Here is a 27,989-nt window from a genome sequence, read left to right on the forward strand (position 1 = left end):
AGGGCCCCTTGGCGCCTTCCAACCCCACAGACTCTTAAATCTGTCATCACATTCAAGGACTACAGATGTGGGAGTCCACATACTAGCCCAACTCAAGCAGGGAAAGGAGAGGAATGCCAACTGAGCCAATCATTCCAGGGGACAGCAAGTGGGCTGCCAGCCAGCCTTCCCTGTGAGCTGGGCCTGGGAACCCTGTGGGATATACACAGCTCAGGCTGGAGCTGGCCCTTCCTGAGACCCTGCTTCACCCCAATCCACTGTTCTTTCTCCACCAGGAGGGGACCTATTCCATCATGAGTACAACTTTGCAGCCCCACCCAGACCCACCTGAGACCTTGCAGGAGGAACTCAGCCATACTCTCACCCCAGGTGGGTACAGGTTGTCCTGGACCAGCCCTGGCTGGGCTTAGGTCAATTGGGTTATAAAGGAGACATGGTCGTGCTGGGCATAAACCCTGACTTCTTCCTAGAACCAGGAGTTGTGGATTTATGGAGTGTAATCCCGAGGGAGGATTAGGCTGCCAGCACCATCTGAGTCACCATTTAGTGGCCCTGGAAAGGGTGTGGGAGCCTCTCCCCACCTTGGCAGCCCACCTGGGCAAGGGGAACTTGGAGGGAAAAAGAGATCTCTTTCAAGATCTACTGTGCAAGACATCATTCAGAAATCTCTCCCCCAACAGCTTTAGCTGAGGAGAGGGGGGCACCAGTAACCAGATTTTGAAGTCTTGCTGCCAGGAACACCAGCTGTGAGTTTATATTTCAGGAATAATATTTTCAAAGATCAATCTCATGCTTCCACTATTTCAGCTTGTGAAAACAAGGGTGTTTTCCTTGGACATGGGTGTGGGGTATGTTCCCCTCCCTGAGTGAAGTGGCCTCTTGGCAGCTTTAGATGCAAGATGACACATCACTCATATCCTAGCCATACTGCCCTAATGTCAGAGTATCTGAACACACATTGCATGGATTCTGGTTTCCACTCTAGTTCAGCAGCACCTCCCTGGTAAGAATATCTCTCAGGGTCTCTCTTCAGCATCTGTCTTTATGGGCACAGCCAGGGTGCTCTGACTGCACAAGATAGAAGGGACTGCTGGGAAGGAATGTGCCCTCCTTGAACTGAACACCCACTAGTGCTCCCTGTCTCCCACAGCACTGGCTGCTGTGGGCCCCTGTAGTAGGCCACGTGGATGGCCCTTTGTGCCTGTCTGCACATGAATGCACTCATTGTTCTGTCTATGAGTTTCCCTATTTAGAGACTGGTATTATATACACAGAAAAACAACAACAGCCTCTAGCTGGCACCCCCTTATGTACCCTCACCTGGATTTCATTTGATACCCCTGGGAAACATGAAGGCAGGTTGGCCTGGCATTCACATTGTATTCCTAATCCCATTTTAAAGCCAGGAAGCTGAAGGCTTTGGTAGCTGGCCTAGGGCCACTGGATCACAGAACCAGTGTTCTGCACCCATCCAGCCCTGATGCCCACCCTCTGCTGCTTATGCCTTGGACATTTTCACTAATAGGCAGATATTCTGCCCATACCAAGGGCCTGTGGAAAATCTACACCACATCTGCCGTATATGAGGACAAGTTTGTAGCTACCTACTCTAGGAAAAAGTCAAGAATCCAGGCTCAGTGAAGACAAATGTAGGTAAATGGCACCCTGAGTATAAGTCCCATAAGGGTGTTCTACAGGCACAGAAGGCTGTTTGTAATGAACCTAAACAAACCACCTTCCAGGAGCAAGGCTCCTTGGTCAGTATAACACACTCACCCTGCTGAGCTGCAGGTAGCTGGTAGACAAGGGTGGCAAGGTATTAAAGAAGTTGATGACTAGGACAACGAATTGGTTTATTTATTCCAATAGCTCTGACAGCAATGTTCTGTTAGTCATTAGTTGGTCACAGACTGTGGTGATTTGAATAAGAAGGGCTCCCATAGGCTCGTATATTTGGATGCTTAGTCACCAGGGAGTGGTAATATCTGAAAGGATTAGAAGGATTAGTAGATGTGGCTTTGTTGGAGGAAGTGTATCATGGAGTGAGGGTTGGCTCTGAGGTTTCAAAAGCTCATGATGCCAAGCCCAGAGTCTCTCCCTCTCTGCCTGTGGATCAGTATGTAGCTCTCAACTACTGCTCTAGCACTATGCCTGCTGCCATGCTCCCTGCCATGATGGTCATGGACTAAACCTCTAAAACTGTAAGCAAGCCCCCAATTAAATGCTTCCTCTTCTAATAATTGCCTTGGTCATGGTGTCTCTTTATATACTTAGAACAGTGACTGAGATAGAAGTTGGTACCAGGGAGTGGGGTATTGCTGTGATAGACCTGCCCATGCTTTCATTTGGAGGAATATGGAATACTTTGGGACTTTGGACTAGAAAAGTGGTTGAATGCTTTAGGCTGGGGTTTAATGGGTCATTCTAGTAGGAGTTTGGAAAACAGTAGTGCTAAGAGTGATATAAATTATAATGGCCAGCTCCAGAGGTTTCAGAAGGAAAAACTATTAGTAAGTGGTCTAGAAACTATTCTTGTGATATTTTGGTAAAGAATGTGATTACTTTTTCCCTTCATAAAAATCTTCCTAAGACTAGATCGAAGAGTTTTGAATTAATGTCATTGGCAGAGAAGATTTCAAGAGAATCTAGTATTGACACTGTCCTGTGGTTATTAGTAATCACTCTTATGCAGATCTATAATGAAAAGAAACAAGCTGGATAAAGAGAAATACAAAAATCTACAGTTTAAGGAGAAAAGGAACACCAGGAAAGGTGATCTTGGAGCCAAATCGTGTGCTCAAGGAAAAAAATTAAAGAAAAGCCTGATTCTAAATGGGATAAAGGAAACGGTGACCTCAGGGCAAGATCCCCACATAGCTAAGCTTCCAACTTGTGAAAAGGAACTAAAGAAAAGCTTAATCAGTGAAGGAAACCATCAACAGCAGAAAGCTGATGCAAATGCAATTGAGCAAAAGAGCGAAGTTCCAGCCCCACATCTAGCAGTAGAATTTGGCAGCTTTAGCTACATGGTTTTGGCTTTGTCAAAAATGTAAGACAGGGGTTTGCAGATTCTCCTTCCATGGCTAAGGAAAACTGTTGAGGTCAGGGTGTGACAGGGGTATCTCTGCATGGAGGCCCAGAAAGGCCATTGCATGAAGCTTCGAACATGAAGCCTTGATTGTGTTAGAGATCCCAAAATGCTGGAGATGCTAGAGTCATGGGATACCTACTGAGGAAAGCTGCAGACTGGGTGTAAAACCAGCCTAAGAGAGAGAATATGTTGCAGCCAACAAAGCTGAAAGGAGTTGGAGATTTGAAGAGTACTTTGACATGAGACATAGAGATGCAGAATTTGGAGCTTGCTTTGCTGTTTTTTGGTTTTGCTTTGGCCCAGTATTTCCTTACTATACTCCCTTTCCTCTCTTTTGGAATGCATAATCTGTGTAATTGTATGTTGGAAGTATGTGATTTGGTTGTGTGTTTTTTTTTTTTGTTTTTGTTTTTGTTTTTTTTTTTTTACAGGGGGTTACAGTTTAGAGATTGCCATGAATCTCAAAAGAGACTTTGAACTTTGGACTTTTAAACAATGTTGAGACTGTGATAAACTATGGGGACTTTTGAAGTTGAACTGAATGCATTTTTTTTCATTATGATATGGTCACAGGCCTATGGGGCCAGGAGTGGAATGTAGTGGTTTGAATAAGAATGGCTCTCATAGGCTCATATATTTGAATGCTTAGTCACCAGGGAGTGACAATATTTGAAAGGATTAGAAGGATTGGGAGGTGTGGATTTGTTGGAGGAAGTATGTCACTGGTGGTATCTTTGAGGTTTCAAAAGCCCATGCCAAGGCCAGAGTCTCTCTCCCTGCCTATGGATCAGGATGTAACTCTCAGCTACTGCTCCAGCACCTGTAAGCATGCTGCCATGCTTCCTACTATAACAATAATGGACTAAACCTCTGAAACTGTTAGCAAGCCCCCAATTAAGTGATTTCTCTTCTAATAGTTGCTTGTTTTGGTCATGTTATCTCTTCACAGAAAGAAAACAATGACTAAGACACAGACCATGGTCATTGTCCCAGCTTCAGCATAGATTCTCAACTCAGAGCTATCTAGTCCCCTGCCACCAGTGGTTCATGCTCCTCAAACCAGTAGTCAGCATGCTCGAGACATTACATGGGGTGCCTGTTGGGTGTTGGGGTAGAGGTCCAGGAGTCTTGATTGCCTCTGAGCAGCATATGGACATACATGGAGAGCAGGAGGATCATCAGTTTACCACACACACCTTTGTGATGTTGTTGTCTGGGTGCAGGTTTGACTTGTCAGGCATGCATGGGCAGAAGGACAGCTATACACAGGCCACAGCTTCTTCTGACTTCATTCAGGCTCTGGCTGGCCAAGTGACTGAATATTTGCTGAAGAGCAAAGTTGTTTCTCTGTTAATGCCACAAGTTCTCCAAGCTACAATCCATGTTTCAAGGCTGTGGCAGCTGTGTTCTGATTGGCTGGTGATTACAGGGCACCGAATATTTTCTTCTAGGTTTGTTTTCAGAGATTCCTAAATCTAGACTCATGAAGCCCATAATATGGCTGCAGTCCACTGGGCCAGTTATCAGAGCATCCAGTACCAAGTGATGGGGGTCACCCCTGTTGTGCAGCAGCTCCTCCAGGCAGCTTTGATCACTAGACTGAGCACAGGAGATGGTTCTGGTGGAAGCTCCACCCCAGCCCCTGGCACCCTAGCATCCATATACCCAAAGAGTCTGGAATGTTCTGGTGAAAGGTCCACCTCAACTCCCCTCCCCCATCTATTTCCCCAAACCTGCCCCTCAAAGCCCGCCAAACAAGGATTCCCCCCCCCAGAAATGCTCAAGATTACACCCATAGGGTATTTAAACTGCATCCCAGAAAATAGACACGTGGTTTTCTGTTCTCTCATCCCCATCTCCTCTCTATGGGGTTGGAGAATCACCCGAGAACACTTTACCCATTAAACCGGGGCTTTTTCTAATTCAGTCTGATTTGGCCTACTGGGGTGCAAAAACTTTTCAGAGATGTAATGGGATAGGACAGGACATGGAGCCACAATCCTCAACTGCATCTGCGTGGAGACGGTCCTTCTCAGGACTTGCTGTCTGAAACAGAATAAGTTAAGACATATGTGTGCTGGTGTATGTATGATCTAGGATGCAGACAGGAATTTTGCTTCAACCTCTTTAGCTTAAGGACCTCAGGTAGAAGCTGACTTTGTGGTACCAGGCTCATGAGTCTGTTCTCCTTTTATTTGTTGTTGCCTGAACACTTTTCCCTCCTATATCAGCTCATAGAAAGCTCAGAGGGTGATACCAGGGGCTCTGCCTGCCTTCTCAAGGAACAAAGTGACTTCACTAATGGAATGATCATGACAGAAGGGCAGAGTTGAAAAAAGTTCCCATCAGCTCCATTTCCTCGCATTAACACTTCTGTACCCTGGGAAGGGACAGAACACCTGCCCCCAGAGCCTCTACTTCTCCATTGGCAGCCAGGTCTCTCCATAGTCCATACATCTACCATAGCACTCTATCATCTCCCATACTCTCAGGACTGTCTAGGAGGGACCCAGTTTATGGCAGACTATATTCCTGCCATAACCTGCCTGCAGGAAGGGAGCTACTGACTCAGGAACTGAATAGCTGTGATGAGAAAAAAAAAAAAAAAAGGCTTCTCTAGGCAGAAAGATCTAGACTCAGCCTGGTCTCCTGTGGTGGCTGCTTATATAAATGAGTGCTACACCATGGCCTGAGACCAGGTGGACAATGGTATGAGATAAGGTCAGTAATACAACTCCCAGAAGAGTTTCCTATAGAGCCAGGTCCAAAGAATCCCAGTGTGGGCCCCCCAGTGTGGCGGGCGCAGACAGGCGAGGGGCAAGGCCTAGGTAACTCCACACCTTTCCCTGGTGTGTTGTCAGGGGTCACTGGCTCCCTTCCCTCATGACCTTGGCATCTCACAATGAGAGAAGGCTCTTATCAGCTTTCCTTCTCCTCATTAAATCCTTATCGAACAATAGCTCTGGCACTGATGAGATACTGAAGGGTGTGGAATTATATATTAACTTGTTCTAATTAATGTTTATGACACAGGGTGCTGTGTGCCACTAGCCACAACAACAGCTTTCAGTCAATGGTGACCAGCACCTCTCTTACCCTCCTGGGCCATAGGACTGGCCAGCCTGGAAAGCTGCCTCAATAACCCTTGACCTCCCAGGGTGACTGAGGATCCCCACCAGAGGCCTCCCTCAGTTCCCATGAAGCTGTCCTCAGATTCCTTCCCTGCTTCACTCCTGAGCAATGTTGGGCAGTGGAGACGCCACTACCTTGAACCCAGTCACTGTCTCTACACTAAGCCTGCGAAGGGTCTGGTTGAAGTGGAAAGAAAAGCCTCAACCCAGCCCAAGTTCCTCTCTGTGCAAGTGTTCAGTCTCCACCTCCAATTCTCTCTGACAAGCTCTCCCAAAGCAGTTTGTTCAGGGTTGCATGTGGTTTCCATGCTGCCGTCTCCCACCACTGGAGCAAGATTCCGTTGCCCTCTACCTCCTGCCCTGCCTTCCACTTCCAATGGAACCAAGGACGTTTCTGTCTTCATAATCTCCAAACAGTATCTCTCAGGCATCAGGGTCTTTTCTTGATGAAGGGTCTCAGTTTCCAGAGGTGTCCTCTAATCTTTGGACCCTCCCGGCCTCTCTTCCAAAAACTCCAGTTTCTCTCTTGGGCTCCCAGATTCATCCAGACATGATAAGATTTCATCCACAATAATGAAGACAGCAGTCATGTCTGTGTTAAGTAGGTCAGGACAACAGTGAGCTGCTCACAAGAGGGAGCTTTGGAGATCAACACAGAATGCCCTAAGAGAACTCAGTGAAGCAAGCTGTTGAATAGACCCCACAGAACACTGCAGATTCCTGTGGCCATGCAAAGGGCACTTCTAGGAGCCCAGACATACTGCAGACCTGGACAGCTTGAGTGAGGAAGGTGCATACTGAGGAGAAGCCAGCTGCCAAGTATGACCATGAAGGCTAGGAATCCTCAGGGTAGGTATGCTAGACATCAAAGTCAGAGGGCTACCAAGGGACAAGAACGTCACCAGTATAGGGACGTACACTGCCTGGCTTTGAGGAAGTCTGGGAACACTAGAATAGAAGTGACTCCAAAGGAGGAAACCTAGTGTTGGGGATCACCCACTGCTGTCCTGATGACCTAGTGTTGGGAACCACCAAAAAGGGATTCTCCAGGAAATGCACTACCTTTGAGAATTTTTCCCCCCTCTGGAGCTGAGGACTGAACCCAGGGCCTTGCGCTTGCTAGGCAAGCACTCTACCACTGTACTAAATCCCCAACCACTCTTTGAGAATTTTGCCTCTGTGATCAGGCCTCCAGTTCATCAACACACAGCTTTCAGTTTCCAAGAGCATGTGATGCAGATGGTGAAACTACCCATGGGCCCAGCTTACAAGGTATTTTTTCTTAGCATAGTGAATTCCAAAGTTCCAGCCAGGCCCACCAGGGAGAGAAGCCTCAAGGTGAGACTACAGAGGCAGACTATGACACAGGATGAGATTACACTAAAAGGTAGTTGGGTTGTCCTCACCTGTCTGTCACTGAGCCATCATCAGGTACCCTGGCTCTTCTCCATTAGGGCTTCTTTTCTCTTCCAGTGAAGCTTCTAGTATCCCTAGGGAGGGACTCTAGGGGTGTGTCCCCAGCCTTTTCAAAGGAGAGCACCTTGAATGACACAGGTCCTACTGCCTGCTGCTAGGCCATGCCACAGCAAACCTGGATGCGTGCCCACTTTGCTGCATAGCTCTCTGACTGACTAGACACAGCCCAGTGTCTGCAGGGGTAAGACCTACCTGTGCTGACCTTTGTGGTTGTTAAATTTGTCCATAGAATCAGTTATATATGGGTACTATGACAGGGCTAGGACTAGGCTCTTCTATCTTAGCTTCCCGGTATCCTTGCAGTCCATAAGGCATGCTGGACTGAGGGGATCAGATATGTAAAAGAAGGAAAGAGGTGGGACAGAAAACCAGAAAGCCTGGACCTCTGTCTGTAGACCTCATATACACTCACCAGGGCAGAGCTGCATCTAGATAGCTTTTTTTTTTTTCTTTGACAAAATCCCAACTTCATACTGGAGAGCAGCACACATTTCTCAGAACTCAGAGGGTGGGACTGTGTTCCAGGCTTCTTATCACTTCATAGGGAATCCAGAGCATCTAAATCTGTGGCAACACTGCCCTTGCTTCCCCACATGACTATTGTCTGTTGCTTATCCCTAATGAGGGTCTGGGACCAAGTTAAAGACCAGTGGTAGACTTCATTTCCTGGGTAGCCTCACTCTGTGGGAAGCAGGTATCTAAGGAGAGACTAAGCCTGGAGCCAGGTCCGTTCTGGATAGCAGAGCCCTCACTGCCTTGTAGCCCTGGGTCCCTCCCATCCTTCTGTACCCATGCTCCTTCACCAACATCCTTCTGGGCTACAGTGGGCCTGTGGGTGGGGCCTAGAGGTTGAGGGCTCTAGCAGGGTCGAGACTGGGCATAGTCTCTCCTGGGTTGACTGAAGGATGCATTGCTGTTGGCTACAGGTAAGGCAATGAGAACAACCTGAGTGTCCAGGGCCACCTTGGTTCTACCCAGTTCTACTGAGATTGGAGATGACCCAGACTCTCATATGGTGATTTGGGATCTGCCATCCACCCTGGAGAGGATCTGTTTTCCAATCACAAGCCTGACTTTAAGTCTGGGCAGTCCTCAGCTTAAGGTTGGTGGCAGGTCCCTCAATTGACCTCCTTGGACCCAAGATCAGAGCAGTTATACAAAGGGCAGTCTAGCAATGCTACTGTAACAAGGGTATCCATGGAGGTGGGTTCAACAGGAGCAGAAGAAACCAGAAGGGCTGAGTTTAGGGTACCAGGTGAGCCTTCCAACAAGGAGACAGGCTCAGAGATCGTGGGAGTGTCTGAGGTGTGTGTGTGTGTGTATGTGTGTGTGTGTGTGTGTGTGTGTGTGTGGTGTGTTCAGGAGGAAAGACACAAAATGCACTCACAGGTGACAACATAGTCATTAGATTATGGAGGAACAAGCTCAAGCCCCTGAAGCAGAGGTAGGCTGGCCATGGTCAGGTGTGCAGTAGCCTGGTGAGGATGCAGAGGTCAGGAATACTCATTTCCCAAGGTCACTTATGGAAGAATCCTGAACACAGAGAATGTGGTTCTGTGGTGACTATTAGAAAGATAAGGTGCCTAGAGAAGGTACCACCACCACTGAAGGGTCCTTCCAGGAACTGTGGATCATGGCATGCAATGAGAATTTTTGAGAGAAATGGGAAAAGAGTATGGGGGGTCGAGTGGAAGCCATCCACAGTGTGGGTGATCCTGGGACCAAGAAGAGAAAAAGTAAGAAATACAACACTACCTCTGTGAGGGACACCAAGCATTGGTGACCAGGATGTGGAGATGAACCTGGAGTGGAACAGAGGCTCTCTGAGAGAGGCTAGAGAAGCCAAGCTGCCAGGGGAAGGAGTCAGGGAACATGGCCCACATGGCTTCCATGATATTGAAGGTATGAACGCTGTTCTCCTCAGGTCCCTTATCTGAGAAGCCAGTGTGCCTGTTCTTAAGGGAACTCTGGGCAACTGCTTTAATAACCCCTCTGGCTACTCCTGCTGCTCCCTCTCTAGCCCTGCAGGAGGCTGAGCTATCCTTTTAAAGGTGGACCAAGTCATCTTCCTGTTACAGCCCTTAGAGAAATAAAATGTTCACCCTGACCTGCCCCTTCTGAGGGAATCAGAGCAGGACCCTCCTGCTAGCCAGTATGTTCCCCTCATGCTCTCAGGCGGGTAAAAGCCCAGGACAGAGCAGGAGTGTGAGACAGAAGCTTGTGATTGGAATTGTGATGATTTCCCCTCAATGGCCCTGTCCAGGGCTCAGAGGAGACCAATAGCTACTGATCTAACCTCTGTAGGCCTCTCAAGGTCTTCTGAATCCTAATCAGTAAAAGAGAAATGTTTCCCTTCCGGGAACTGGGCCATTCTCAAAAGCCACGTCCAGCCTCACCTGTATTCCCAGCCAGCAGGACTACTATCAGTAAAGTCAGGAAACTGGGAATTATTCCACCACCTCAACTTTAGTCTCTTTCACACTGGGAGAAGGTGAAGGGCCAGGAAGCCAACAGGTCTGCCAAACAGGCCAATGCTACATGGAGGCCTAGAGAGGGTGGGGGCCTCTCATTTCCACTTCCTCGCCTCATTTAGGTTTATATGCTTTTAAACTGCACCCATGGAGCCAGAGGGTGGTGTGCCCTGTAGCTGGGCTGAAATCACAAGCTGGGCTTTGGGCCCTTGGATCCTAGGGAGGAGAGCAAACAGGGTCGAGTGCTTAGAAGTCCTCCTGGGGATCAGCCTCCTTCCCACAGACATGCTCTTGGTGGTGCTGTGGGGAGCCCTTGGTGAACCACAAAGCAGTGAACTGCATTCCAAAGAAAGGCATTTGCTTCTTGCTATGTGATCAAGACTGTGGTGACTGGTCCCTCCCAGGGTTCTATCTAGCTAGGCCATAAGGGAAGTCCCAGCTGTCAAGGGCCTGAAAGACACCAAAGGAGTCTACCCTGAGGCCAAGTAGAGGAGTCCTTGCTGAGAGCATGCTGGCTCTGTCACTATTTCTTCCTCTGCCACTAGCCTCTGGAATAAAGAGATTATTGCAGTATTTCCTCAAAATCTCAAGCCCTCAAACAAACCATAAATGAATAAGCAGGCCTTGTCTTTCTTTCCTATATTTTGTTTGACTTTTTGAGACGTGATCTTGCTATGTATCCTAAGCTAGCCTCAAACTCACAATCTTTTAGCCTCAGCCTCCCGTGTACTGGGATTCCAGGTACACCTAGCTTTCTATACCCTTTCTTTCCTCTCTATGCCTCTATCTCTCTTTTTCTGCTGTATTTCATATGTGTTTGTACATGTGCAAGTACACCTACGTGTGTGCATATGTATATGGAAAACAGACATCGTCCTCACAAGTTGTCCATCTTTTTATTTAATAAATGACCTCTTCACTGGGGCCTGAGTCTCCCCAAGTAGACTAGGCTAGCTGGCTAGAGAGCCTCGGGGATCTGCCCGTCTCTGCCTCCTTAGCACTAGGATTAGAAGCCCACACCACCACATAGCTTTTTACCTGGTATTGGGAATAAAACTCAGGTCCCCCTGCTTGTGTAGCAAGCACTTTATCATCCAATCTACCTCCCCAACCCCAACCCCAACTCTGTCTCTCTAAAAGTGTGGTCGTTTGGGTACCCCTGTCAGAGTTAGTCCCTGGTGATTAGGAGCCAGATCAGCTCATTGACCAGCCCTGGTTGGTGAGGGATCCTGATCAGCATGGAGCTCTGACGGTGCAAAGCTCCTGGATAGCTGCCCAGATGTCTCTTTCATGCATGATGCCATTTGTGGGCACCCAGGGTTGCCTTATGGTAAAAGGTTCTGATTCACGATGGAGGATTAGCAAGTGCTCTGAGTTGGAACATGTATTCTCATGCCTCAAAAATCTGCTCCAGTAATCTCTTCAGACTAGCAAATCTTCTACTATCTAGTCCTAGACTTTTCTACCCCTTCCCTTGATCATCCACACCCTGTCATAGCCTCTGAAAGTAGTTTTACAGTTTATAGTTTTAAAGTAGCTCAATAGTCTTATAACCACTGGTCATCACTGGCTAGCTGCCCAAGTGGTCAGAGGGCCTGCACTCTGTGGATGACTTAAGGCTAGTGTGTGCCTTGGACTACCTACTAGCAAAGCCAAGATAACCACAGATTACTTTAGGCCAGGACTGAGGCAGAAGACTAGCTTTCTATTAAAGGAATTTGAGGAGTCTCTTTCCCTCTTGGGAAAAGATCAGGGGCTACAACTATGCCCAAGGCCTCAGGCTGCAAGCACCCTGCCCTCCCCAACCCCATCCATGTACAGTCATCTATGGAGCTTACAGAGTCTATGCCTATAGCTTGAACTGGTTCATAAGCCCCTTGTCATCTAGTAGAGCCATAAGTCTATACTCTTGTCCAGCCTCTGTAGTTCCTGAAAAGCTTGGACAGCTTTGGGAAAATACCAGGAAAGAGGAGGTATAGGAAAGGCACTTTGTTGGCCCCTGACAAGGCCAAAGCAGCTGCCAGGGGCTTATCAGGAGGAAAGTCCATTCAAGGCCACACCTGTCCTGGTATGACCCCAAGTTTGACATTAAAGAAACCCTATGACTTTGCTGGGGGTTTTAGTCTAAAGTATGTGTGTGTCAGTGGGACCTTGGGTTACATAGTGACCGCATAGTAACAGTGTCCCAATGGGACGCCCCCATACCAGCAGCTCCCATCCCAGGCAGCCAGACCTCAAGTCTTCCTGTTCACTCTTCCCTGTCCTCTGCCCTTTTCCTTACTGGAGGCCAAGGCTCAGAGCCTCATGCACTCATCAGCCTTGCTCTGGGTTGGGACACTGTATGCTCCTGCCTCAATGAGTTTAGGATGGGGTAAGCATGTCGGGAGACAGCCACTCCTACTAATAAAGTTCACAGAATTACAAGGCTTGGACTTTGTGACATCTGATTATTCCTGCCGCTCAGACAGCCACACAAACTTCCTGCTCCTGAAATAAGGCAGGAAAGGTCCCTTCACAATGTAACCTTGCTCCTCAGACCCAGGCCCTCTCAATGATGCTTAGAGCACAGTGCCTGCCAATATCGGCCTCCATCTACAAACAGATTAAGACCTCGGTTTGTGTGGAGGGGCAAGAGGATCCTAAGGGTTCAGCTAGAGGTCCTCAGTCCACAAGGAGAAACAAGACCAATCCAGAAGGCAGAGGAGACATTGCTGTGGGGTCTTTAAAGAGCCACAGTACCTAGAGAAAGAGAGAGCTGCCATGAATTAGAGCTCTGGGTATTTCACAGACTAAACATTAGAATCACTGGCATGAGGCTCATTTGCATGCCAGGTAACTAAGGCAGGCCCCACTTTCTTAACACCTTAGAGCCCATTCATGCCCCAGGCTTAGTACACAACACTGCTGGATGTCAGTCTGACAGCCACAGCCCAGAGTTTTTGGCTGTCAGGTGGTAAGGCTGAGGTTCAGCAGTAGACAGACCTCTGCTTTGATGATGGTGGAGACGAAGATGAAAAGATGGAGTGCTCACTCTGGGTCAATGTCCCCATAGTTCAGGAACATGTTAACTTGATACAGCACCTGCCTAGGCAGTAGGACTTCCCACAGATCCCAAAAGGTGGGCGCCCAGATTCAGGTGTATCCTCTAGAGGGTATGAGTTGTTAAAGTAAGGTGAGAAAAGCCACCCTGGCAATCCAATGGCTTTACACACGTCTATTGCCATATGGTGTATCTCGACAGAAGGAATTGAATGTGGTCCCTGCCTAATATTTTCCGAATGGCCAGCTGACAACCACACCACCTTAAGGAGAGTAATCCAGTTTCCGCAGATCTATGGTGCCACTTCTGTGACAGGCTAGTCCCCACATAAATGGTCATCTATTTCTGGAGTTTTATCTCTTTCCTGGCCTACTTTCACATCAGCCCCGTACTTACCATGTACCTGAAGTCAGTATGGGACCCGTATGTGGTGAACTCAGCAAATAAAAAGTTATAAATAAGCAATGCTATAACTGAATTTTATGGATATGGAAAACTATGTGACGTCAGGAGAAAAAACTCAGACCCATATTCACTGTGATTGTCATTAAATAGAAAAGTAATATCATATATAGATGTGTGCAGAAAAGTATCTGGGCAGACATGTAGTCTGGCCTTGCTGTACCCTGGAAGCTGAGATTTAGGATAAATTGTATTTATTTTTATTAACTTTTACTTTTTTATCTAAAGCGTCTTTTTTCTTTTTATATTGAATACAGATGACATGAGAGCAAAGAAAAAAGTTTTTAAAGTAGGTTATTTAAAAGATTATTTTTGACAACTATTTTAGCTGAGGCCTCTTCCAAGTAAGAAGGAGTAGCCAGGACCAGGATTACAGTACCAGAGGTCTGAACCAAATAGACTCAGAAATAAGACATGAAGCAAAAGCTTTCAAGACAATGGACATCAGGCATTGTGAAGTATGATCTCTAAGATATGGGAAGCAAATTATCACTATATAGTAAATAGCATTATATTGTGTATAGGAAAAGCATGTAACAGAAACAACCCAAAGTCCAGGAGGGAAGAAATGGAAAACAGTTGTAAGATCCTCAGTTCAATGTTGTCACATGAAGGTAGACAATGATTAATCATAGATGTGCATCATAGATTATAATACAACAAAAACAAAACCAGACTCTAAAGGAAATAGAATGGGATCATAGAAAAAAGAAAACAGAGACTGGAGAGATGGCTCAGAGGTTAAGAGCACTGACTCTTTTTCCAGCGGTCTTGAGTTCAATTCCCAGCGACCACATGGTGGCTCACAACCATCTATAATGAGATCTGGTGCCCTCTTCTGGCCTGCAGTCATATATGCTGTATACATAATAAAATAAATAAATTTTAAAAAAAAGAAAACAAAAAGATGACAAAGAGTGGATGGAACAAATAGAAAACAAAAAAAATACTCCTTTAAACTCTACCTTTCACTATCACATTAAATATAAATGATTTAAGCACTACAAAGAACGAGTGTCAGATTGGAGGTGGGGACATCTCAGGCCCAATTATCCGCTTCTTACAAAAAAAAAAATGGAAAACAAACAAATAAGAAAAAACACAAGTTAAGATAAAATTCAAGTCTGGGAGGAAAACCACATTGTGTTGGTGCTAATCAAAGAAAGTGAGCATGGCTAAAGTCATGTCAAAGTTGGAAAGAATTCAAGAGAGCACAATAGGATGAAAGGTTGTATACACAATGAATACAATGGAATACAACTGGCCTGGGAACAGGACTACAGCTGTGCTTCAGATCACAGCTGGATCTCAGAACAGTTCTTCCGAGTGAAGGCAGAAGGACAATAAATAAATAAATAAATAAATAAATAAATAAATAAATAAATAAAGTAACAGTGTATAATCACATTTCTGTGAGAGTTCTAGAAGATGAAAACTAGGTATCAGTGACAGGGTGAGCCAGTTTGGCTGTGCAGAGATGAGGTGTGGACACGGAGGAAACTTCAGGGGACACAGGACCTATGGGTGATGGAGACATCTCTTATCTTGTTTATGGTGGTATTTTCTCCAGTGGAGACACATGTCAGAACATCGAATTGATGCTTTATGGGGTTGATTGTATGTCAATTGCCCCTCAGTAAAGCTGTTAAATAAAAAGTAGATGAGTGAGGAACTTTATATCAGTTCTTATATTTAGAAAAAAATGACCTCCACAGTCCAGTGCTATGTAGCTCCCAGTGACCCTTGCCAGAATAAAGGTCTGCTCATTCCTGTTCTAGTGCAAGGTCCATGTCTTTACATCTTTCCTCCTAAGCTATGTGTGCAGGAGGAGAAGAATTCACTAGGGAAAAGAGGAGACTGGGCTCTGGTAGGAAAACCATAGCGCAACCTCAGCAAAGCTACTGATGGTAGTTAGTGAAATGTCATCTGGGAGGTGGGTGCTGCCCTCTGAGCACTCTTCCTCCTGGGATTCCTGTTCATTCTTCATATGGCTCAGCTGAAGAGGCTGGCCAGACACACTGAAAGAAGAACTGGAAATCAGGCAACAGGGGTATCCAGCCTTGCTCTACTCTTCCTAAAACTTTCTTTCCGTTTTTGACTTTTTTATGCAAATCAGCAAGTACTGCCTCCACCTCCTGGGGCATCTCCCAGGTTGTCAACTCTTGCTTCACTCAGATTGCAGAGCATTTTTACAACAGGGGAAATAAACGAATATTACCTTTCACCAAATCACAAGGCACCATATTTATTTAGGGTGTACACCCCTACCTACTTCCCAGAGAAATTTCAAGCAAGTTATAAAATCATCCCCAGCATAGAACAAGATAACTAAAAATAGAAAAGAAACTCAGCAGCCAGCCTCTTCTGGGTGCCTGGGAGGTTACGGAAGACAAATACTGGAGTGGTCTCTGAGATGACGTGTGGCCACCTCACGGGGTGACCTTGCACTTCTATGAGGCTCTGCTTCCGCATGCACAGCCTGAGACAATGCTGCCTCCACACATTGCTATCTCCTGAATAATCAGCACAGCAATTCCAGTCAGCACAGGCAGGTATGGCAACTGGGCAGTCTGCCTTCAGGAACCATATCTTAACATGCCGCCGGGGAAGCTGGTGACTTACCCCTAGAGAATGAAACCCTTAAGGAATTGTCTCTTCCCTTAAGGAGGGTAAACTGATAGAGCCTCTGGGAGAACCTGCATCCACTGGCTGCTTGGGGAACAGAAGCAGGATCGTCTACCCAGATGCCCAGCCATGCTGAAAGCAGCTCTGTCTCCAGGGTTTCTGGACCTGATCCTTAGGTGTGTGAATCCCTAAAGCGCTCACAAACCTCTGCTCACCTCCAATGACAGGGGCTCTTTGTACATGCAGAAACGTCATCAGTGACCCCTGTATTACCAGTCCAGTATAAGGTAATTATGTATGGGAAAGGCCAAGTTCAACTGAGCATGGCTCTTAGATGTGTCCATGTAGGATCTACAGGGGAAGGGAAGCATAAAATCTAGCTTGTGGCTTCAATTGCTCCTGTCTCAGATGAATGGTATGGCCAATATGGTGGCACATTCCTATAATTTCAGCACCTGGGAGTCAGAGGAAGGAGGATTTCCACAAGTTTGAGGTCAGTCTGGTCTATACAGTGAGTCTGAGGCCAGCCAGAGCTACATAGCAAGACTGTGCCTGAAAAGAGTCCAGGATCTGGGGAAATGGCTCATCCAGTAAACCCCTTGCCTTGGCAGGCATAAGAATATCAGCACAGATCCTAGCACCCACATGCGAACTGGTTGTACTGGCATGAGCCTGTAATCCCAGCACTCAGGAGTCCAGGTATAGACAGGCTTGGAGCTCACTGACCAGCCAGTCTAGCCAATCAGGTTTAGTGATAGTCTCTGTCTCAAAAACTAAGATAGAGAGCCATAAAGGGAGATATCCAATATAACCACATAACTTCTGGCTTCCACACATGTTCGGGTACACACACACACACACACACACACACACACACACACACACACGTACATAAATAGCCAAAAATCAAGAACAAAGGCTCAAAACAGCAACAAAATCCCTCACAACGTGAAGGTGAGAACAGCTTCAGGATCTGTAGTGAGAAACAGCCGCAGGTCAAAGGAAGCCAGCCATGTGCTGAACTAGACTGGGTCTGGGCCACTGCGGAAATACCTGGTGGGGCAGCCTTCTCTCTGCAGGGTTTCTGGGCCACTGGAAAGTGAGGGTCCCAACCTCTTGGAATCTTTCAGCCCTGTCTAGTAGGATAGGAAAGAGCACACGACTGAATGTCACCCCACTGTGAGCATAGTTTTTGGCCCTGCCACATTCTGCAGGGAAACCGTGGGCAGTCTCAGTGTGCAAACCTGCCCCTGGGCTGAGGCTTGAACCACAGGAGTCTTAGACAGGCCAGTGCTTGTTAGTCCTGGAGGAACAGGAGCCACAAAGGAGCCACAGGTTGTGTCTGTGCCTGAGTACTAAGCCATGAGCCATTCTGCTGTTCCACTACTCTGACACCAACCTAGAAACTTGTCAGTGCTAGACAAACTCCAACACTAAAGTAATGTTGAAAATTGGTACAAGGCCTCAAATAGTGACCGAAGAGGGCCAGGTAAACCTCCACCTCAGCATGGCACCTAGAAACACATCATGTCTGAGCCCTGACAGAGAAGCCAGGCAGAGCATTGTAGGCAGGAGATGGCACAGCTCGGGAAGCTACCGTGGTGTCTGCGGCTACATCCATGGGGGCTTATGGGGGTCAGGGACCACAGAAACAGAAGTTCTGAGAAGGCCTGGCCCCTTATATTCTACTGTTTCCTGGGGCCCACAATAAAGGGGAGGTGGGGCTGAGGAGGCAACAGACTCTCATCCCTAACCTGCCCCACCTTTCCCAAGGGTGATTTTTTTTCAGCTATGGTTTCTGACTTCTAATCATTATTTCTGATAAAAATTAAATACAGGGGGAGGGGAACAAAATGAGCACATATGATCCCAAGACAAATTAAAAAAAAAAAAAAAAAAAGATTAGTAGAGCAGAGTCCCCTTGAGCTCACTGCTGGTGGCCCTGAAGAGGTGATTGCCTGCCCCCTGCTGGCTGGGGTATAGTAGAGGCCCTTGGAAGGCAAGCCATTGGTTGCTTACATAAGCACACAGGTAGTTTAAGATGTGAGGGACAGCCTTGGAGAGAATATGGCAGGCTTTATGTGTATATTGAGGCAAATCTCCACCCTAGACCCAGCACTTCCAGACTCTACCATGCACAAACCCAGCCCTGTATAGACCCAGCCTTGCCCTGACTCCAGGCATGAACAGATGCCACCCCTGTGCAAGTATCAGTCAGGTGAATACATGACAAAGATTTTCTCTCATGATTTTTTTTTCATTGTACAGAAACTCTTTAGTGTAGATGCAATTTCATCTTCAATTTTTACTCAATTCCACTGCCCTATATAAATATCTTAAAACATTTCCCTATGTTTCCTCCTAGTAATTAGTTTCTCTTCCTCTTCTTCCCCTCCTCCTCCTCCTCCTCCTCCTGCTGCTGCTTCTGCTTCTGCTTCTCCTCTTCCTCCTCCTCCGCCCCTCCTCCTCCTCTTCTTTCAGTGTTAAGAATAGAATACAGGACTTAACATATGATAGGCAGGTGCTCTTCCAGATACAGCCTCTGTCCTGAGTTTAGATCTTACACTTAGGAATTTGATTCTTTCTTTATGTATGTATTTATTTACTATTGGACAAGATGAGAGATAGTGTTCAAATACATATGGATACTCAGTTTCCCAGCATCAGTTGTTGAAGATCCTGTTTTATCAATGTATATTTTGGGTGCCCTTTTGAGATTCAGCTGTCTATAGCTTGGTGGGTTTATTCCTGGATTCTCTGTCCTGCTCCATTCGTCTGCATGTCTATTTCCATATTTTCCACACTGTTTTAGTTACTCTTTCTCTGATATGTAGCTTGAGATCAGGTATTGTGATATCCTCAGCACTGCTGTTCTCACTCAGGATTGATTGTTTTGGCTATTCAGAATTTAAGTATTTTTGTATTTTTATACATTTTAAAATCATTTATTCTAGTTTTATGAAGAATGCCATTGGTGCTTTGATGGGGGAGTATGTTGAATATGCAGATTTCTTTGTAGTGTGTACATTTTAGCAATAGTATTACTTCTAATCCACTAACACAGGAGACCTTTCCACCCTTTTGCTTCTTTATTTTTTTTTTTTTTTTGGAATTCTATAATTACCATTGTAGAGGTCCTTTACATCCTTGGTTAAATTTATTCTTGGTTTTATTTTACTTATTTTTTATGGTTATAGTAAATGTGATTGATGTTATGATTTCTTTCTCAGTGAGTTTGTTATTGGCATATAAAAACCATACTGGAGAGGGTGTGGAGAATGAACTCATACACAAGGCTACCTAGAATATAAACTAGTACAGCCACTGGAGGACATTATGGAGGCCCCCAAAACACAAAATCTAGAACTATCATATGATTCCACATCTGCCTACACATACAAAGGAAATTAAATCATCATACTAGAGAGACACCTGCATACCTGCATTTGTTGTACTATTCTCAAGAGCCAAGATATAGAGTCAGCCTAAGTAGGTATCTATCAATAGAAAAATGGATAAATAAAATGTGATATATATACATATATATGCACACACAATGGAATATTATTAAGCCATAAAGAAAGACAAAATATTGACATTTTCAGCAAAATACATGAAGCTGCAAGACATGTTAATGGGAGAGGAGTCAGATACAAGTATACCTATTCTTGCTTGTGTACAGCCTAAAAATGTCAATCTGGATGTAGGAGTATTTATTAGAGATTGGAGCAAAGGAGGGGAAATGAAGGGAGGCTGGATTTGATCAGTACACACTGTGTGCATGTGTGGAAATATCACACAGAATGCCACTAATGTGTACACTTAATACATGTCAATGAAAACAAAATAGCTTAAGGGCACTGTGTAGGCAGGAGGAGTTGCTTTGTGTTCTCAGGGCCTCTGAGGACCTCAAGTAAAGGTAGGTGACCAAGATCCCTCAGAGGAGTCACCATTCTTGAAACCCAGTTCTTCTTCCCTAGCTGGGGTGGTTGGGGAGCAGACCTGAGACCACCAGTAACATGATGGTTTCTGCAATCTCTCTGATATTCCAGGCTGTCCCCAAATGTTGGTGTTCAGTGGGCTTAAATGAGGTGATGAGGAAGAGAAAATTAGTATGGTTCCCTATGTATGGCTTGAGGACAGAGTTCTTTCCCTGAGGAGGCAGATCCCAGGAGGCCAAATGCTAAAAGATAGGAAGGATCGAAGCCCCAGAACACACACATTTCCTCCCCTCACTTCCCCTGGGAAGGCTACTGCGTAGGCTGTACAAGACATCCCACAGGACACTTGTGCTCTGGGCTGATAGGGAAGTGACACTGTCTGCACCCTTCACCACAGTCACCTCCTGTACTGGGTGGTTCTGTGTCAAGCACAGTTCTTTATACACACATGAGCCTCCTGAGCACACTTGAGGCACAGAGTATGGGAAGGTGCTGGGTCCCTGACACAGTTGGAAGAAAACAAGGCCCTCCAAGGGCATCATTCCACATACTTTAAATGGCCCACTAGCTTATCATTAATGGAACAAACATATGCATACTTATTAAAACAACAGCATAGTAAGAACCATGTGGACTTCATGGGAGGTAGGTTAGTGGAAAAGTACCACTGAACCACGCAAAGACACAAAGGAAAAGCTTCACAGCAGATTAATCTCATGTTTTAACACATTTCTCAAGGAAAAAATTCAAACAAAAGCTACTGACCAGGAGAAGTTAAGCACAGCTCAGAAAACTGAACAAAGATTCATATATTGGGAGCAGAGTTCTGTAAGGACATGCTATGATCTCCTGCTACTCTTGAGCCAGTGCTGTGTGGCTCTTCTCAAACTTCACCCTCCTGTGTAAATCTCAGCCCAACTGGCCAATTTGTGTTCATATGCCCCAACGGGATTATGGTTGGAACTGCATTCCATTTATAAATATTTTTTGAAATTTATCTCCAAAGAAGCCACAAGGTATTTACAGATCACTTTCAAAGAAATTATGTGTTCTGTCACCTTTTTGTCAATTTGACCCAAGCTAGAGTTATTTGGGAAGAGGGACTCTTGACTAAGAAAACACCCCCATAATATTGACTGATAGGCAAGTCTATCAGGTATTTCTTTGATTGATGTGGGAGGGCCCACCAGCCCACCTCCTTGGGTAATGCCACCTAGGAAGGCAGTCCTGGATGGTTCAGGAAAGCAAACTAAGCAAGCCATGAGGAGAAAGCCAGTGCACAGCACTCCTCCATAGATTCTGCTTCAGTTTCTGTCTCCAGGTTCCTTGCTGAGATTTCCCTGGGTGATGGACAACAACCGTAAGATAAAATAAACTCTTTTCTCTCTGAGTTACTTTGATCATAGTGTTTATTATGTGTGTGCAGGTATACGTGCATATATGAATGTGGAGGAGGCCAGAGGTCAACTTAAGTGTTGCTCCTCAGAGGCCATCCACCTGTTTTGGGACAGTGTCTCTCACCTCTCAGCAGGGCCTATAGTTTTCTGATTAGAGTAGGCTGGCTGCCTAGTGAGCCCCAGGGGCCTGCCTGTCTCTACCTCTCCAGCACCTCTCCAGTTACAAGAGCACATTAGCTTTTGAACATGGGCTTTGTGGATTAGATTCAGGTCTTCACGCTTGTCCAGTAAACGCTTTACTGACTGAGCTATCTCTACAGACCAAAATGTAAATGACTTCTGAAAAGGAACTCTGCTGACTTTGGATCCTGTTCCTACTGTGATGCCCTGCCACCACAAAGGAGATATGAAGTTTCTAGGGAGCCAGTGCAGATCCGCTGCAGATCCTCTGCAGACAATACAGATGGAAGGTCAGTGTACCAAGACTCAGAGGAAATGAAATTTGTGATGGTGGGGGGTGGGGGTGGGGAGGCTGAGTCTTATTGCATCAGAAGCAAAATCAATGTGCACAGGACTGATTGGGATTAGGGGGAGGGGTGTGTCCTATGATGAAAGACATTGGGAGATAGATAATACATGGCTAGATGGTATCAATAATTCCAAGTTATGTAAAATCAGTTAGTTTTCACAGTTGAAACTTGTAGAGGAGTTTGCTAGTCATAACTTAACTAACAAAACTTTAAAGATGTGCAACATATACTCAGTTGAGTAAACAGAAGTAAAACGATCCATTTCAGCCCTTTAACTTCCTCTAGAGAGAGGGACATGACCAAGGGCTGGATGGTGCTCCAGGGTAAGGCCCTCTCCTCCTCATATACTTCTTAGAATCCAGGAGCTTCCTTCCTTGAGATGAGATAGGAAGGAAAGCTAATAGCAGGTTGGTTAGTCTAAAGGACTTGCATTTCAGCTGGGCCCTCACTTGGTGCAAACTGTGGGAGATTCTTGGGAGTGAAGACTTGATTGTGCAAGAATAGGCTCATCTGTGGATTCAGGTCAATCTCAGTTGTTTTAGGCCACAGTAGGGTAATACATTCCAAACAGTACACAGACCTGCACAAGTCCTTCCTAATAATCCAGAATAGTCTAGAAGACAAGAAGATCAGGAATGCGCAGCCCTTAGAGGATTTGCAATATTACAGAGTGGGACAGCACAGTTCAGCATGAAACTGGAAGATGAGTTTCATGTAGAAACTACATGTGGCAAACCACATAAGACCACATGGGATGGGCATAGTGATGGACTCTCTCTAGAAGGGGTGGAAAATCAACACAAAGGTGCTAGAACAATTGGGCATCTGTCTGGGAAAAAAATAGGCAATCATTGGAAAGATTTCTTAAACTGAACACAAATATATTAACCACAAAGAAAAAATGGTAAGTTTGCATTAAAGTAAAAATTCCTGTTTAATCAAAAAACAAAACAAAACAAAACAGAAAAAATGAACTTAGGAATTTGAAAGACACCCATATTTGGAGAATAATGTGACCATACTTTAGTGACAAGATCTAGATCATATCAAGAGATCCCCCAAAAAGAGGAAGAAAGTGGTCCAAAGACTCAAAGAGGTGTGCCACAGAAAAGAAACCACCAGTTGTTAATAAAGACAGCACTCAGTTCATCAGTAATAGGAAGTGCAAACTAAACTCAAGTGAGATGCCACCAGAAGATCCACAGGTCAAAGGCCAGGTAACATCAGGAGTACCTGAGGATGTGGGTCTAGGGGGAGTCCCATCTCATGGGAAGATTTGGTGAGATTTCTCCAGTTAGGGCAATTCCTACCCAAGTCCAGTGTCCACATGCATAATGAGAAAGTCACTATGGCCCACTGTCTTAGCAGACTTTTACAATCATCAGCATGGCTTGGTAGAAGGAGTGCATCTCCCAGCATTGCTGGAGCAGGCTCAGTGGGATATAGTAAATGTCTGTCCACAGATTCATTACAGATTACCTCTGAAAGCCCCTGGCCCTTTGCACAGCACTAAAGAGACCTATGCTCATACTTCCAATGCCAGCAAGACAGGGTCTATGTCTCCATCCTTGAGAACACAGACACCTCCCACTGTAGTGGTCTGAGCAGCTCAGTTGGGTTGTGCTAAGGGAGTAAGAAGCCCTAAGGTCAGGAGGTTTGGCCGGCAGGCTCGCCCTCTATCTTATCTCCCCCACCCCCATCCCATAGGATCTAACGAGACTGCTCATAGCTGAGGATGTACCCCATCCAGGAATAAGACACTTCCCACCACTGCCTTGTTTCTCTTCTGGATAAATCACCCAGGGCTCCTCCTCTCTTTGTCTCCAGCTATGTCAGCCCCAGGAAATATCAGACACGAGTCACACCCCGGTTCACACACTGGCATCCTCCTTACTCCTCCTGACCTGTTAACTTCCCCACTGCTTCTAAACCATATTTCATCCCTGTTCCCTAAAACTGATACCACCCCTGGCAGGTCACTCATCATCTGAAACGTTAGGGGCTAGTTCATTGTGAGACTTTACATTGGTTTCTGTCTGACTTGGTGGTTTTGAAACTCACAAAGAACTCTTGAGCTTTGGTTTCTTAGTCCTAGAACTCTGTGGGGTCCTTGTAGCCCACTCTGTAGCTCCACCTTAATATCCAGGCTTCCCTTACTACTTTGTGTTCCTGGCCCACTTCCTCTGTAACTTCATGCTATGTTCCTGGCATACCAATATTTTCTGCTTCATCCTCTGGACACCTTCTCTACAGGTTGTTCCTTATCTACATGGATCTTGGGCACTCTGCCTGTTCTGTGCACCCAGAATAGAGAGAAATTCCTCCAAGGCCTTTAACCACTTATCTCATCTGGGGACCTACATCCTCCTTCCAGACAAGGTGGAGATATTATTCCCACCCAAAGTGTAGGTCACCTCTGCTACAAACTCACTGCTCCCTCTCCTGCCACTCCACTCCCACCCACATTTCACCTCCTCTCCTGTAGATGACCCCTACAATGTAAACTTCTATGACTTCCTCCCATCTTAGAATAAGCCAGAGAGCAAGTTCCCCTCCCCAACTCCTCTGAGTATCTTGCACAGTATCTTTCCCCTAACATGGAGAGTCCAATTCATAGTGGCCAGAGGGTGGCCCTGAGGCTCCGCTAGGCCTCCCCACCTATGGGATACTCTCTGGTCTCCTCTTATTAAGGTCCCAGCAGCCCAGTTAATTTTCCTGGGGCTATATGGAGGCTCAGTTGCTTCTCAAATTTCTTCACCATCTATGTAATAAACTTCCGCCATGGGCCTGTTTTCCCTCCAGAAGGAGTCTCTGTAGTCAAGGGCCATTCACCTATTTGTCTAGAGCGCACACACACAGGGACCCTGGGACAAGAATGAGGGCCCGAGATTACAGAGGGCTGTGACTCCTTGGCACACAAAGGTCCTTGGCATGACGGGACCCTGGGAAGTATGAGACCTTAGTAAACAGGAACTACAAGAGGGCTGTGAGCCTTTGACATACAGAGACCCTGGGAAAGGTATGACCTTGGCACAAAGAAAACCTGAGAAGGGTATGAGACATGGGTACATGGAAACCATAGAAGGCATGTAAGAACTTGGTACAAGGAGAACATGGGAGAAGTGTGAGGAGGTGCCCATGGCCCTGTGAAGGCCATCAGCCAGACCTCAGGCTCAATATGTTTATTTTGTCCATACTGGAAGCTAGATTCTCCTGCCAAGTGTCCCACTTGCCTAAGGACCAGTGGGCCTCAGCTCTAGCCTGCTGTATTTTGCTGGTTTCCCGCCTCAGAGGGGCAAGGTCTACCCTCTTATGACTCTCATCTCCAAGCTCTTCCTGTAAGTGCTCTTCTCAGGGAATACTTCACTAGAATGTAACTCCAATGCCCTGAATCCCCAAATCCAGCTCCTGAGTCCTGCCACATGTCGTTCATATCAGTGGGCTCTGGGACACCAGGAACCCACTTGCTCACTTGGGAGTGTTTGCAGCAAATGAGAAGTAAAGACAGCATTAGCTCACCCAGGCTTTGCGTCCAGCTATGAAAACCCGTTCAGGGTTGCTGGGTATCAAAAGGGCATGTGAGGGATGAGGAGGGCCTAGGTTTCTTTGGTTATGGTAGATGACACCCACATACCCATACGGAACTCCAAGAGAATGGAGAGCATGGCCACAGTAGTGTGACATTCCCTCATCATAGGAGGGAAGAGATCAGTTCCTACCTTCTGTGTTGTGAGCTCATTTTCTCCAGATGTGTGACATGTAAGGCTGCTGGGGATGTGTTGACTGGGGAGGAGTAGAGAGAGGCTGCCCCAGTCATGGGGATGACTTCTCTGTTGAGGAGCTCTGGTCTCAGTTAGGCTTCCAGGTCAGGCTTCCATTTGGCATGCCGTTTCTTCACACACTCTTTAATGTGTCAATGGACCTAATGGCCAAGTGGGGCTGGACCAGTCCCTGCATCTGCTGTCGATAAGAGTGACCAGCACTGACTGCCAAGAAGTTTCCCAGCTCAGTGGGTCCTCGTAAAAAAGATCAGAATCTTGTCCCCAGCACTCTGTTTTCTTCATCTTAATTTGATCGTTTCCAGGTAGTGGTCAGCCCTAAACCAGATTCTGCCTTAGAGATGAGTTATCAATTCTGTGTAGTTTTACTCATTGGGTATATGGTTTGGTACAGACAATGGTATTAAACCTCAATCTTTTTTCATAGGTGGCATCAAATCTAAGGAAGATACCAAGCACTTGGATGGGACAGCTGACCACATGCAAGGGTCATGTTCCTATCTGTGCAGCTTATACACAGATGGACAGAAGTCAGGCATAGGACTCCTCCCCAGCTGTGGATAAGGGATTGCTATACAGCATCTGTATGTGTCAGAACACATTTCACTTCAGTGTCTCCTCAAAATACAACAGGCTTCAAAGCATAGCCTCTTTTTTCCTGACCAGCTGAGAGATTGTGTGGACTGAGAGCCCAGAGGTCATCTGGGTCTCTGTGAAGCCATGAGAAGATCACTGAGTGACAAGGGCCAATATATGCATACCAGGGCTTTGGAGGCCCATTCCTATATGGGAAGAACAAGGCTACTAGATTATTCATGGTGCCTAGAAAGTAGGACATGAAATAGAAAAAGCTCTGTTAATGAACATAGAACAAAAACCTCAAGCCCATGCAGGCTGCTTACCTAGGACAGAGAGAAGAGCCACCAAGGTCCATGCAGTGGTGAGGAAGGGAGCCCTCACAGAGAGCCACTGTAGACTGACCACTGAGTACCCACTGCTGTTCCAAGGATGGAAAAGCTCTGGACTCAGGCCTGGGCCAGAAAGTGCCTGGGGGTAAGCACTACCCACCAGACAGGCCAGCAGAACAAGGGTACGTAGACTGTCCGACTTCCATGTCCACATGCTGGGGACTGCGCTCCACAATGCTCAGCTTCTCAACAGGCAATCCTGATCTGAAAAGGCACATACCCAGCTGCTCTATAGCTATCAGAGGGACCCTCCCCTTTACTGACCACAGGCCCAGCCTTGTTCTAGGCAGCTCACGTCTTCTGCCATCTCAAGACATCTCCCTACAAAGCAGCAGGCCACTTCCTCCAGGCAGGAGTTCAAAGCCTTTGCCCACTTCCCTGTCCTGGGAGATAAAAGGCTACCTGTCCACAGAGATTAGTTACTGCTGTCACATAAAATAACAGTGGATGAAGAAGCAGGGTTTAATTGGCTCTTTATCGAGGGTTTTGGCCCCTGATAGGAGCACCACATGAGACAAGAGAAACTTCAGACAACACCCAATTCAAGTCAGCAGCCTATGGTGGCTGTAGCAAAGGTGTCCACAGAGCCCGAACTCCTCAGGTTTCTGAGACACCCCCCAGAGCATTTGCTCTTTCCAGGCTCTTTTACTCCCCATCCTGTTTGGGAGCCCTTAATTCAACTGGTTCTTGGTGCCACTGACTCTCCAACTTACTTATGGTCAGGTAGCCTTACTGTAGTGTAAGATCTCTGCCCACGTGGTTCCTAGAGGTCTACTCTGCACAGTCGAGCCAGAGCATACCAGGAGAGGGGACAGAAACAGCACATGGCCTGCTGTGTGGCCCATGAAAAATGGAAGTATGGTCATCTAGAGAGCCTGATGAGATGGGACCTGTGCTAAGGACAGCTGGTATCTTAATGTCAGAGAAGTCCAATTCACAAGAGAGACGGTGATGTTAAACTGACTCATACTGAAATTGGAGAAAACCATGTTATACACAAAATGAATCAGGGTATGTGGAAATAAAGTCTAGATGTGAATAATCATGTGTTGTCTGAGTATGCATGTATCTGAGTATG

The 27,989-nt window shown here is 46.3% G+C and overlaps 1 long non-coding RNA gene across 1 annotated transcript; it reads left to right on the forward strand.

Moving 5' to 3' along the window:
* Positions 1–171: 171 nt before the first annotated feature.
* LOC114696076 lies at positions 172–27,937 on the forward strand. Its single transcript, XR_003734957.2, has 3 exons — positions 172–369; positions 21,955–22,104; positions 26,371–27,937. It is a non-coding gene; the product is annotated as an uncharacterized LOC114696076 (long non-coding RNA).
* Positions 27,938–27,989: the final 52 nt, after the last annotated feature.

The sequence above is a fragment of the Peromyscus leucopus genome, chromosome 19 (genome assembly GCF_004664715.2).
Source record: "Peromyscus leucopus breed LL Stock chromosome 19, UCI_PerLeu_2.1, whole genome shotgun sequence".
Taxonomy (NCBI): Eukaryota; Metazoa; Chordata; class Mammalia; order Rodentia; family Cricetidae; genus Peromyscus; species Peromyscus leucopus.